Raw genomic sequence first — 12500 nt, forward strand, 5'->3', positions numbered from 1 at the left:
ATCTCATCATTAGCACCTTCAGTACCATGAGGCTCGGCGTCCCGAGTCTCATTGGTTGGTACCTTAGGCATGGCCATTTCGGCCTTGTCTGGACAATCTATGACCTCGGTTTCTTTCGCACCTTTCTTTAGTTTCCGAGGTCTTTTATCTTTGGAACCAATTGGTCTACCACGCTTAAGACGTGCTTTAGACTCTGTAGCCACTTGATTGTGTCCATCATGGACATCAATACTTATTGGTGCATTACAAGCTGGTATATAGGACTTAGTCACTCTTTTCGGGTCAGCAAAGGAATCAGGCAATTGATTAGCTAGCTTTTGCATATGAATTATTTTCTGGACTTCTAAATCACATGATTGAGTCCGAGGATCTTGCCATGATAAGGATGTTTGATTCCATACAATTTCTTTGCCCAGCTTGTTATTTTCTCCCCCTAATGTTGGGTACTCTGATTCATCAAAATGACAATCAGCATATCTGGCCTTAAATAAATCTCCAGTAGTAGGCTCAAGATATTTAATAATGGTTGGAGAATCAAAACCAACATATATTCCCATCCTCCTTTGAGGTCCCATTTTTGTTCTCTGTGGTGGAGCAATAGGGACGTACACAGAACATCCAAATGTTTTGATATGGGATACGTCTGGTTCATGACCCGAGAGTAATTGGGATGGAGAATATTTATGTTCACTGGATGGCCTTATGCGTATTAATTCAGCAGCATGTAATACCGCATGTCCCCAAGCTGATACTGGTAGCTTCGACCTCATGAGTAATGGTCGAGCAATCAACTGGATTCTTTTAATGAAGGATTCGGCCAATCCGTTCTGTGTATGTACATGTGCCACGGAGTGTTCCACACTTACCCCCATGGACATACAGTAATCATTAAAAGCTTGGGAACTGAATTCGCTTGCATTGTCAAGACGTATAGTCTTTAGTGGAAAATCTGGAAAATGGGCTCGCAGTCTTATGATCTGTGCCAATAGTCTTGCCAATGCTAAGTTTCTAGATGATAATAGACAAACATGCGACCATCTGGTCGATGCGTCAATGAGGACCATAAAATATCGAAATGTCCCACAAGGTGGGTGTATTGGTCCACATATATCACCATGTATTCTTTCCAGAAAGTTTAATGTTTCCTTACTCACCTTTCCAGGTGATGGCCTTATTATTAATTTCCCTTGTGAGCATGGAATACATGTAATGCTCATAGGGATAGTTATCCTATCTTTCAAGGAATGGCCAGTTGAGCTCGAGATTATTTTGCGCATCATGGATCTGCCAGGATGGCCAAGCCTTTCATGCCATTGTTTAAAGGCTTCTCTGAACTCATTAGGAATTGAAGTGTTAGCCTCACTCGATTTTATATTGGCACAATAGAGGCCTATTGATATAGCAGGGATAGTCTCTAGGACTTTCTTATGGCCTTGGGCATTTTCATAAATCAAGAGGAATTCTTTCTTTCCCTCGCCCCTAGTTTCAACATGTAGATCATTCATGCGAATGTCTTTGAAACTTAACAGATTTCTCTTTGATTTAGGAGAATATAATGCATTAGAGATTTCTAAATGCGTGCCTTTAGGCATCACTAAGTGAGCCGGGCCATGGCCTTCAATAAGGCTGGCCGGTCCTGCTATAGTATTTATTTTGGCACTCTTTAAAATGAGGTTAACAAAATATCTTTTGTCTTTTAATATAGTGTGACTTGATCCACTATCCACTACTAGCTGGTTCTTGTCTTCTTTCATTTCTGAAAATAGACAAGAGTCAACACCTTAGACATTACTTTAAGGTTTAAAGTATGTTTTAATGGCTTTGTTTTATGTTCTTAATAATTTCAACTTTGTATAAGGCATATATAAAGTAAAAACTTTATTTCATAAATAGAATTGCCAAAGTCATAGAACAAAAGACATAAAGCCAAATCAAGAATTCAAAATGCAAAGACAAAAGCAATATGATATCGAAATCTTCATATTCAGCCACTTGTAAGGAGGTCTGAAGTCTCAAAGTCCTCATGATCATCTTTGTCATGGGCTTGATCATCCTCATGGTCCAGATCATTCTCATCATCATAATGGACCAAATTTGCCTCAGAGTTCTTGCCCTTTATGCTCTCCTGGTAGAGCTTAACAAGGTGTTGGGGAGTTTTGCATTTATTAGCCCAATGATTGGTCATCCCACAACGATAGCAAGCAGATTTGGTCGAGCTCGAGCCATGGGTTTTGAAGTCGGACTTATACCCATGGTTAGCTTGATGACCTCGGCTATAGCCTCGGCCTCGGCTGCGACCAAGATGGTCTCGTGGTTGAAATCCACGGCCACGTGGTTGAAACCCACGGTTACGACCTTGCCATCTACCACGGCCTCTCATGCGACCACGGTATGACTCTCTTGGAGTCTCATCTTTTGGCTCTACGGCCGCATGTGCCTCAGGCAATGCTTTAGCACCAGGAGGCCTTAGCTCACTGTTCATCATGAGCAACTCATTGTTTTGCTCAGCTAGCAACAAACAAGAGATTAAGGCAGCATAAGTGGAGAAACCTTTCTCTCGGTACTGTTGCTGAAGCACAACATTGCTGGTGTGGAATGTGGAGAATGTCTTCTCCAACATATCAGCATCAGTAATAGTCTCACCACAAAGTTTCAACTTTGAGACTATTTTGAACAAAGCCGAGTTATACTCTTCCACAGACTTATAGTCTTGGATTCTCAGGTTTCTCCAATCATAAAGGGCTTTTGGCAATATCACAGTTTTCTGATGATTAAATCTGGTTTTCAACTCTGTCCAAAGTTCCAGAGGATTCTCAATTGTGAGATACTGGTCCTTGAGACCTTCAGCAAGGTGATGGCGAATGACAACAATTGCCTTGTAATTATCCTTGTCTGATGGCTCAGTGCCTTCAGTGATAGTATCACCAAGGTTTCTGGACCTTAAGAGGATTTTGGTATCAAGCTCCCATTGGAGGTAATTATCTCCGGAGAGATTGAGGGAAGCATATTCAAGGTTGTTGATTTTCGACATCTGAATCAAATATCCATAAAGGAGTAAGGATTCATAATATAATTCAGGATTTGAATTTATATGCCAAGGGGATTGATGATTTATTTAATGATGGTTTATTATGCATTTTATTTTTCAGAAAATATTTTATATGCATTAAAATGTTCAAGATATTTGTAAACCAAAATAGATTTTCAGAATCGGTTTAAAACTTGGTTTAGAATTTCAAATAAAGCAAATATACTGAATTTTAAATGGAAACCGATTTTGTCTAACTATATGCAAACAGTGTGAATCATTTAGATGCAAACAACATGAACCACTTCAGATGCACTAGTATCATCATTGCTAAAGCTATGCGAACATGTATGATTGGTTTCAATTATGTGATACCTATGTCCAGTTTTAACAATATGATAGTTGGATGCATGCAAAGGTCAGTTCATGGATGATTCAAGTTCGATCTAATGATTTACTAAATGATGCTATCAGGTATGCAAATGATCAGTACATAGTTTTAATCATAGAATCAGGTTCAAGGATGAAACTAGATCAAGTTTTATTTTAACTAGCAAACTATGTGATCAAAATTCAGTATGAGATAAATTCAATATGTTGGTTTAGAAAATAATTATCAGTCAAAGATATGCACTTAATAAAATCGATTATGCATATATAAAATCATAAAAGATTTTTAAAACTTTGATAGTTACAAAACAAATATTAAAAGTCAAGGATATGCAATGAATGATTTTAATTTTGATTTTATTGGTGGGTTGACTGATTTTAGAGGAGCTGGCCGAAAATGGCACAGCAAGGATTTGATGGAATTTTGTTTTGGCCAGATTATACACTTATGTTTATCACATCTGGTAAAATGGCCAAACAAAAGGATTGAATCAAAAGGTTTAAGCTTTCTCTAATAATTTTGTGATTCATAAGTTTTTATAAACAAGATTCATGTAGATCTTTAGGTATTTTGATAACTTTATAAGTTTTTAGAGAAACATAGAACCTTTAGAGAATTTTAAGTTTTATGGATTCAAAATAGTTTTAGAATCAAGTTTCATATGGATCATATGGATCATAGAAACAAGATTAATATTTTAAATCCATAGATTGTTTATAAGTTATGGATTCATATAGATCCTAGATTTCTTTCAGATATAATGGTGTTCTTTAGATTTCAAGGTTTTGATTTGTTTACCTTTTTCACCACAAGAATCTGAGAGGACCACCGTGAGAGTTGGCCGGAATTTGAGAGAGAGAGGAGTTTCCGGCGGAGAGAGAGAGGTGGCCTGGTGGAGAGAAGGGTGAGCGCCTGGTGGAGCAAAGGCTGAGCACCGGAGGAGCTGGCCGGAAAAGGGGAACGCCGGCTGAGAGAGATTTCTCAGGTGGAGAGCACAATCGTGCTGATAACGTGTTAGAAATATGAGAGAAGTGTTGCTGTGAAAGTTGTGTCTTTCTCATTAGCTCACACTATCAATATATAGTGAGGTTCATTAGGGTTTACAGCAAGGAGAGAATCTACACATTGAATACATATTGACCACAAAGATAGACTTGGTCAAAGCTCATAAATGCTCCGGTTGAATGAGTCTTCAGCTTGACTAGTCTCGGACGGAATGTAGACGGACCGGAGACGGATGTAGATGGGCCGGATAGTCTGGTCGGATGTAAACCTCCTTGATGGTTAATGGCAATCCACATATCCATTCAATGGATTTATAACAGTATATAAGAAGATCCCGTCGGAGGTTCGAGATTTTTACTTGGTGAAATTCACTCTCAACCTAATATTTCAGATTGGCCGATGAAATGCAGCCCGCATGTGCACAAGTCTCGGCCAAAAGCATCCTGACGGGAGCATTAAAACCCAAAAGAGTTAATTCATCCCTTCAGTACGCTTGCCCATCAGTACGCTTGGTCTCGATCATACCAAGGAAAAATGTTAACACCTGGTTGGATGATGGAAAGTCGAGCCAGCATAAGTACTACTTGGACCAATCAGACTGACTTGGACAGTCCAGTCCATCAAAACTCGAGTTTATGTCCAGATCAGTACACGGATCAGTCCACGGGAAGGGCCAGCATGCTGATATGTGTACTGACATGGTGCATCAGTTGTCCAAAATCAGTACACGGACAGTCCACGGGAAGGGCCAGCATGCTGATATGTGTGGTCAGCATGCTGATATGAGTTCAGTACACGGATCAGTCCACGGGAAGGACCAGCGTGCTGATATGTGTACTGACATGGTGCATCAGTTGTCCAAAATCAGTACACGGACAGTCCACGGGAAGGGCCAGCATGCTGATATGTGTGGTCAGCATGCTGATATGAGTTCAGTACACGGATCAGTACACGGACAGTCCACGGGAAGGGCCAGCATTCTGATATGTGTACTGACATGGTGCATCAGTTGTCCAAAATCAGTACACGGACAGTCCACGGGAAGGGCCAGCATGCTGATATGTGTGGTCAGCATGCTGATATGAGTTCAGTACACGGATCAGTCCACGGACAGTCTGTGTGTACTGAACAGACAGCCCACGTGGGCCAAAATCACCCGAACAGTCCACAGGAAGGGCCAGCATGCTGATATGTGTACTGACGGACGACCACGGACGTCCTGTGGGACGACCACGGACGTCCTGTGTGTACTGACGGACGTCCTGTGTGTACTGACGGACGTCTTGCGTGTGCTGACGGACACACGGACACACACGGACAGCCACAGACGTCCTGCGTGTGCTGACGGATGTCCTGCATGTGCTGACGGACGTCCTGTGTGTGCTGACGGACGTCCTGTGTGCACTGACGGACACACGGACACACACGGACAGCCACGGACGTCCTGCGTGTGCTGACGGACGTCCTGCGTGTGCTGACGGACGTCCTGTGTGTGCTGACGGATGTCCTGTGTGCACTGACGGACACACGGACACACACGGACAGCCACGGACGTCCTGCGTGTGCTGACGGACGTCCTGCGTGTGCTGACGGACGTATTGTGTGTGCTGACGGACGTCCTGTGTGCACTGACGGACACACGGACACACACGGACAGCCACGGACGTCCTGCGTGTGCTGACGGACGTCCTGTGTGTGCTGACGGACGTCCTGTGTGTGCTGACGGACGTCCTGTGTGCACTGACGGACACACGGACACACACGGATAGCCACGGACGTCCTGCGTGTGCTGACGGACGTCCTGCGTGTGCTGACGGACGTCCTGTGTGTGCTGACGGACGTCCTGTGTGCACTGACGGACACACGGACACACACGGACAGCCACGGACGTCCTGCGTGTGCTGACGGACGTCCTGTGTGTACTGAACAGACAGCCCACGTGGGCCAAAATCACCCGAACAGTCCACGGAGCGTGCTGATATGTGTACTGATGGACAGCCGGACGTCCTGTGTGTGCTGACGGACGGCCACGGACGTCCTGTGTGTGCTGACGGACACACACGGACGTCCGTGTGTGTACTGAACAGACAGCCCACGTGGGCCAAAATCACCCACGGACAGCCAAAATCACCCGAGAAGCCAAAAATGCAAAAATTAATATTTTTGAAGAAAGTTTTCTGAATGGAAACATCAAAAATATGTCAACAAAGAGTTTAGGATGTCAAGGGTTGATCAAAAGTTGCTGTAGACATCCGTTTAGACCACAAAACTCCGACCTTTTTAGCATGCAAAAGACATGGTTAGAAGCAAAAGAAATTTATGAAAATTTTCCAGAAAATAGCTTTAACCATCCTTATGAAGCATGCAAAAAATCAGATTCAAATTCGAAGTATTTTTTTTTTTACATTAAAAATACTCCCCGGAACACAACCAATGTCTACTGGTGACAGACTGAAAAAAAGCGTTTTGTATATATAAGAGGTAGGCACTCTCTTGAGCCTCCTACCCCCCAGTACCCGAACGGTTCGGGTACGTAGTGTTGGACTGTTCGGTCCAACACTATCGAGGGCTGGGTTGAGGTCGATGGCCGGATTGTCCCCGGTGAATTTTCCGGGAACTTTTCCGGCGAATTTTCCGGTGGACCGTTTTGCCCCTAACTTCAAATTTTCGCGCTTGCATGGTCTTGGCCTGGTTTCATCCGTCTTCCAGTTGCTTTTTTGATTACATCTCAAGAGTGGTTGGAAAGATTGATGTTAGCGGGGCAAATGAACATTCGGCGTATGAGTGGTGATTGGATAGCTAGTGTTTGTAGGCTCTGTGCTCGCGCACCCAACTACAGACCAACTATCCTCCTCAGTTTCTTCACTAGCATAGTTTTATGCTTGTTGAACTGATCCGGGGCCTGTGTTGCGTACTGTTGTAGTACCCACGACTGAGGTTCCCATCATCCGCAAAGGTCCTACCACAAGGTCCGGCTCAAGGGTTATAAGAGCTGGATTTGCCAAAGCTGTCCAGGAGTTGCTTGCACAGGAACAAACCGGATTCAAGCAACTATTGATCCAGGAGTTGGCCGACTTAAAGCTTGAAGACACCAGCGAGCCATTAGAGGTTCCAGAATCCTTCCATTCAAGCCAATTCTCCTCCATCGACCAGAATGAAGCCGGCCTGATCATTTCCACCTTCATCCTCAATCCATCCAACCAACTTGCTTCCGGTTCAGAGATGTAGCCGTCCATCAGAAGGAGTAGTATGTGTTGTACTCTTTTTCCTTATCGGGTTTTGTCCCACTGGGTTTTTCCGAAAGGTTTTAATGAGGCAACATGCAAGCATACTATGAGTTCTGATCCGGACATCTCAAGCCGCGACCGGGCTATTGCTTTTCTTTAATTTATTTCGGTTAAGACTATGGTCCTTTGTCTAGGCCTTTTTATCTTTTAGAGTCCATTAAGGAACAGCTATTTAAACTCTTGTAGTAGCCAAATTTTCGGCAAGTCTTTTATGAAATCGTTTTTGCTTTAGCAAAGAAACCCTAAGTCTTTCAGTTGTGTGAAACATTGAGAGCAGCCGCGTGACATATCAAAGAGCCGATCCATTGTTCTTTGTGGCGTCCATCGATCCATTCCATTCCTTCTCTGAATCTTGAGAGAGACACACGTCCAACAAGAGCCGGAGCCATAACTATCCTCCTATCCGACTTAGGCATCTCGCTGAGAGAGACATACGTCCAGCAGCAGATTCCATCCGCCAATCTACTCCTTTCTCTATCTTTTGTTTTTAGATTTCATTCATCCAATTCTATAAAAACCAAAAGAATCATATCTTGTTCTGTTCTTGTTCCTATTGAAAACTCACTAAAGGTTCCTATCTGTTGCAGGTTCGATCACAAGCAAGAGACGAGCCGGCCCGTACCATCCATCCGAGACAAGGCTGAACCGCGGATCGGTCATCCGTCCGTCCGTCCGTCCGTCCGTTCGACCCTCCGACCCATGCCTACAACATTTTGGTATCAGAGCTGAAGTTTCCTGCGAAACTCAGTTCTTCCTGAACCCTAGCCGTCACAATTCAAAAAAAAAATATTTACTTTCCTTTTTTAAAAATTTCGGATTGTTCTCCAAGTTTTCTATTTTTGCATTTAAAAAAAAAAAATTAAAGAAGTTTTACTTTCTTTCCAAGTTTTCAAAAATCAAAAAAAATATTCATCTTTCCTTTTTTTTTTAACTTGATTCGATTTTTACCATAAATTTTTGCATTTACTCTTAGCCTTGGTCGATACTCAAAGTATCCGACCCAAGCAACTATTTAACCCCCCCCCCCCCCCTTGCCTTTTAATCTTTCTTTGAGTTTCTTTGCAGAGAACTATGGGAGATGTAGGTCAAGACCAAGCGGCCATAAACGCTCAGCTCTTAGCTGACAATGAAGAACTGAGGGCGAGCCTTAGGACTATCACCGCCGAGCTTGCTCAGATGCGGCAGGGAGGCAGGCCCAACGGACCTCGACCACCAGGAAGGCATCAGCCGGACCCGCATGACACTGACTCGGACGCGGACAGTACCGATGATACGCGCAGTCAGGACGAGGAGAGGCCAAACCGGGGAGGTAGGAGGAACGCGCGAGGACCCCGGGCCCAAGTAGGAGGAGGCCGCGACCATAGGGGAGGTCGAGACCGAGAGGAGGAAGAGCCTTGGTTGGGAGGCAAGGCGCTTAAGCTTCATCCCCCAACGTTTGCCGGCAAGGTTGATCCGGATGCCTACATCGTGTGGGAGAAGCGCATGGAGTACATCTTCGACTATTATCAATATAGTGAGGCCAAGAAGGTTGCCCTAGCAGCAGCCCAGCTGACGGACAATGCTCTTTCGTGGTGGGATCGAGACGTTGCTAAGTCCGGGCCAGTGTGGAGAGCGCGTAATTGGACCGAGATGCGGACCAAGCTTCGCGCGAGGTACATTCCATCTTACTACCAGCGTGATGTGCTAAAACGTTTTCGTAAACTTACGCAGGGAACTAAGACTGTGGAGGAGTACTTTGAGGAGTTCGAGGCACTTAGGAATAAGCTTGAGACCGACGAGCCCGAGGAGACAATGATGTCCCAATTCCTGGAAGGGCTGCAAGACCGCATTGCCCGCAAGGTGGAGAGACAACACTATGAAGACTTCAACGATCTATTGCACTTTGCTACGCAAGCCGAGCAGCACATCAAGCGCAAGACGGCCAGTACCAGCCGCAGCAAACCTGCTTGGACTCAACCGGGTTCAAAGCAAGGCGACAAGGGCAAGACGATTGAGATTGAGAGCCGATTCAAGACCAACCAGGCTGAATCGTCTAATGCATCTAAGCCGGAGCAGGGTAAGACTCAAGCCCAAAATTTGCGTACTCGTGACATCATTTGTTATAAGTGTCAGGGCAAAGGCCACTACGCTCGGGATTGTCCAAACAAACGAGTGATGGTCCTAAAGGGGGATGGCGAGTATGAATCCCAAGATGAGGCAGAGGCCGCGGCCGCGATCTCTGATGAAGAAGTAACCGACTACCCGGAGACAGGCGAGCTGCTAGTGACCCGAAGAGCTCTTAGCACCCTCTTTGACCCAGAGACCATCCAGCGGGAGAACATCTTCCACACCAGATGTAGTGTTGATCACAAGGTATGTAGTTTGATCATAGATGGCGGATCTTGTACTAACGTGGCTAGCAAGTATCTTGTTGATAAGCTAGGGTTGATCAAAACTGCCCATCCTCGACCATACCGTCTCAAATGGCTCAATGATGAGACCGAGCTCAAGATTGCCGAACAAGTTGTTGTGTCCTTCAGTATTGGCAAGTACCAAGACCAGGTCAAGTGTGATGTTGTGCCCATGCAAGCCGGCCATATACTTCTCGGAAGGCCGTGGCAGTTTGACAAGGAGACACTTCACCATGGCCGCACCAACATCTACAGTTTCGTCCACAACAACAAGAAGCACAGCCTAGCACCTCTCAGCCCTCAAGAAGTTCATGATATGCAAAAGGCAATGACGCAGTCCGGCCAGGTAAGTAACACTAACCTTTACATGACTTCCGGACAAGTGCTTAAATCATTACAACGTGAGACACAGGTGCTACTAATGATCTTTAAGGAAGGTTGTTTTGCAGGTTTAGAAGCTCCTGAAGTACCGGACGTAGTACAAGACCTCATGGGACGTTACAAGGATGTCTTCCCTGACGAGATCCCTGCCGGTTTACCCCCTATCCGTGGCATAGAACATCAGATCGATCTTGTACCCGGCGCGCCACTACCAAACCGAGCCGCTTACCGTGTCAATCCTGAGGAAGCTAAGGAGCTGGAACGGCAGGTCCAAGACCTCATGGACAAAGGCTACATCCGCGAGAGCCTTAGCCCCTGTGCAGTCCCGGTCCTACTAGTGCCTAAGAAAGATGGGACATGGCGCATGTGTGTGGACTGCCGAGCCATCAACAACATAACCATCAAATATCGGTACCCTATACCTAGATTAGATGATATGTTGGATGAACTGAGTGGGTCTGTTGTGTTTTCTAAGATTGATCTCAGGAGTGGATACCATCAAGTCCGCATGAAGGAAGGAGATGAGTGGAAAACCGCCTTCAAGACCAAGCAAGGTCTATACGAGTGGCTGGTGATGCCGTTTGGCCTTACCAACGCCCCTAGCACCTTCATGAGACTCATGAATGAGGTCCTCCGACCTTACATTGGTAAATTCGTGGTTGTATACTTTGATGATATCTTGATTTACAGCAGGTCTTTAACTGAACACATGGGACACCTAGAACAGGTTTTGAAAGCCTTAAGGCAAGAAGGCCTTTATGCTAACCTTAAGAAATGTGTATTCTGCACTGATCAGTTGGTATTTTTAGGCTTTGTTGTGAGTTCACAGGGACTGAAGGTTGATGAGGAGAAGATCAAGGCCATACAAGACTGGCCGACCCCGACCACGATCGGACATATCCGCAGCTTCCATGGACTAGCCAGTTTCTACCGACGATTTGTGAAGGACTTCAGTACCATTGCCGCCCCAATGACCTCCGTGATCAAGAAGAATGTAACCTTTGCTTGGGGTCCTGCCCAAGAGGAGTCTTTCAACAGGCTTAAATATAGTTTGACACATGCACCGGTCCTAACTCTTCCTGATTTTGATAAACCTTTTGAGATTGAGTGTGATGCTTCAGGGACAGGGATAGGAGCCGTACTGACCCAAGGAGGCCGGCCAGTGGCTTTCTTTAGTGAGAAATTGAGTGGAGCCGCCCTCAATTACCCCACCTATGATAAAGAGCTATATGCTCTAGTAAGGTCACTTGAAACTTGGCAACATTATCTTCTGTCTAAAGAGTTTATTATTCATACAGATCACGAGACTCTTAAACACTTGAGGGGCCAGACCACACTCAAGAAGAGGCATGCTAGGTGGCTGGAGTTCGTGGAGACTTTTCCTTATGTGATCAAGTACAAGAAGGGGAAGGACAACGTAGTGGCCGACGCTCTATCCCGACGCCACACGCTCATTACCACCATGGAGGCCAAGATCATGGGTTTTGAACAACTTAAAATGTCTTATGAAACTGACCCTGATTTTTCTGAGCTTTACAGTAACACGGCTAAGGGAGCCATGGGTCCATTCTATCAGCAGGACGGGTTCCTCTTCAAGGAGAAGCGCCTGTGCATTCCTCATGGTTCCATGCGAGACTTACTGACACGAGAAGCTCATGGGGGCGGGTTGATGGGGCATTTCGGCCGAGACAAAACCCTGAGCGTCCTCTCCGACCACTTCTATTGGCCCAGGATGAGGCGTTACGTCGAGAGCCTATGTGCCAAGTGCACTGTCTGTCTCAAAACCAAATCCAGGTCGCATCCTTATGGTTTACACATGCCTTTACCTATTCCTATTGCACCATGGGTTGATCTGTCTATGGACTTTGTGCTGGGCTTGCCCAAGATAGAACACAAGGATTCTATTTTTGTTGTAGTGGACAGGTTCTCCAAGATGGCACATTTCATTCCGTGTTCCAAGACCAATGATGCAAGCCAAACCGCTGATCTTTTCTTCAAGGAAGTGGTGCGCTTACATG

This window comes from Brassica napus, unplaced genomic scaffold (assembly GCF_020379485.1).
Source record: "Brassica napus cultivar Da-Ae unplaced genomic scaffold, Da-Ae ScsIHWf_390;HRSCAF=612, whole genome shotgun sequence".
In the NCBI taxonomy this organism is placed as follows: Eukaryota; Viridiplantae; Streptophyta; class Magnoliopsida; order Brassicales; family Brassicaceae; genus Brassica; species Brassica napus.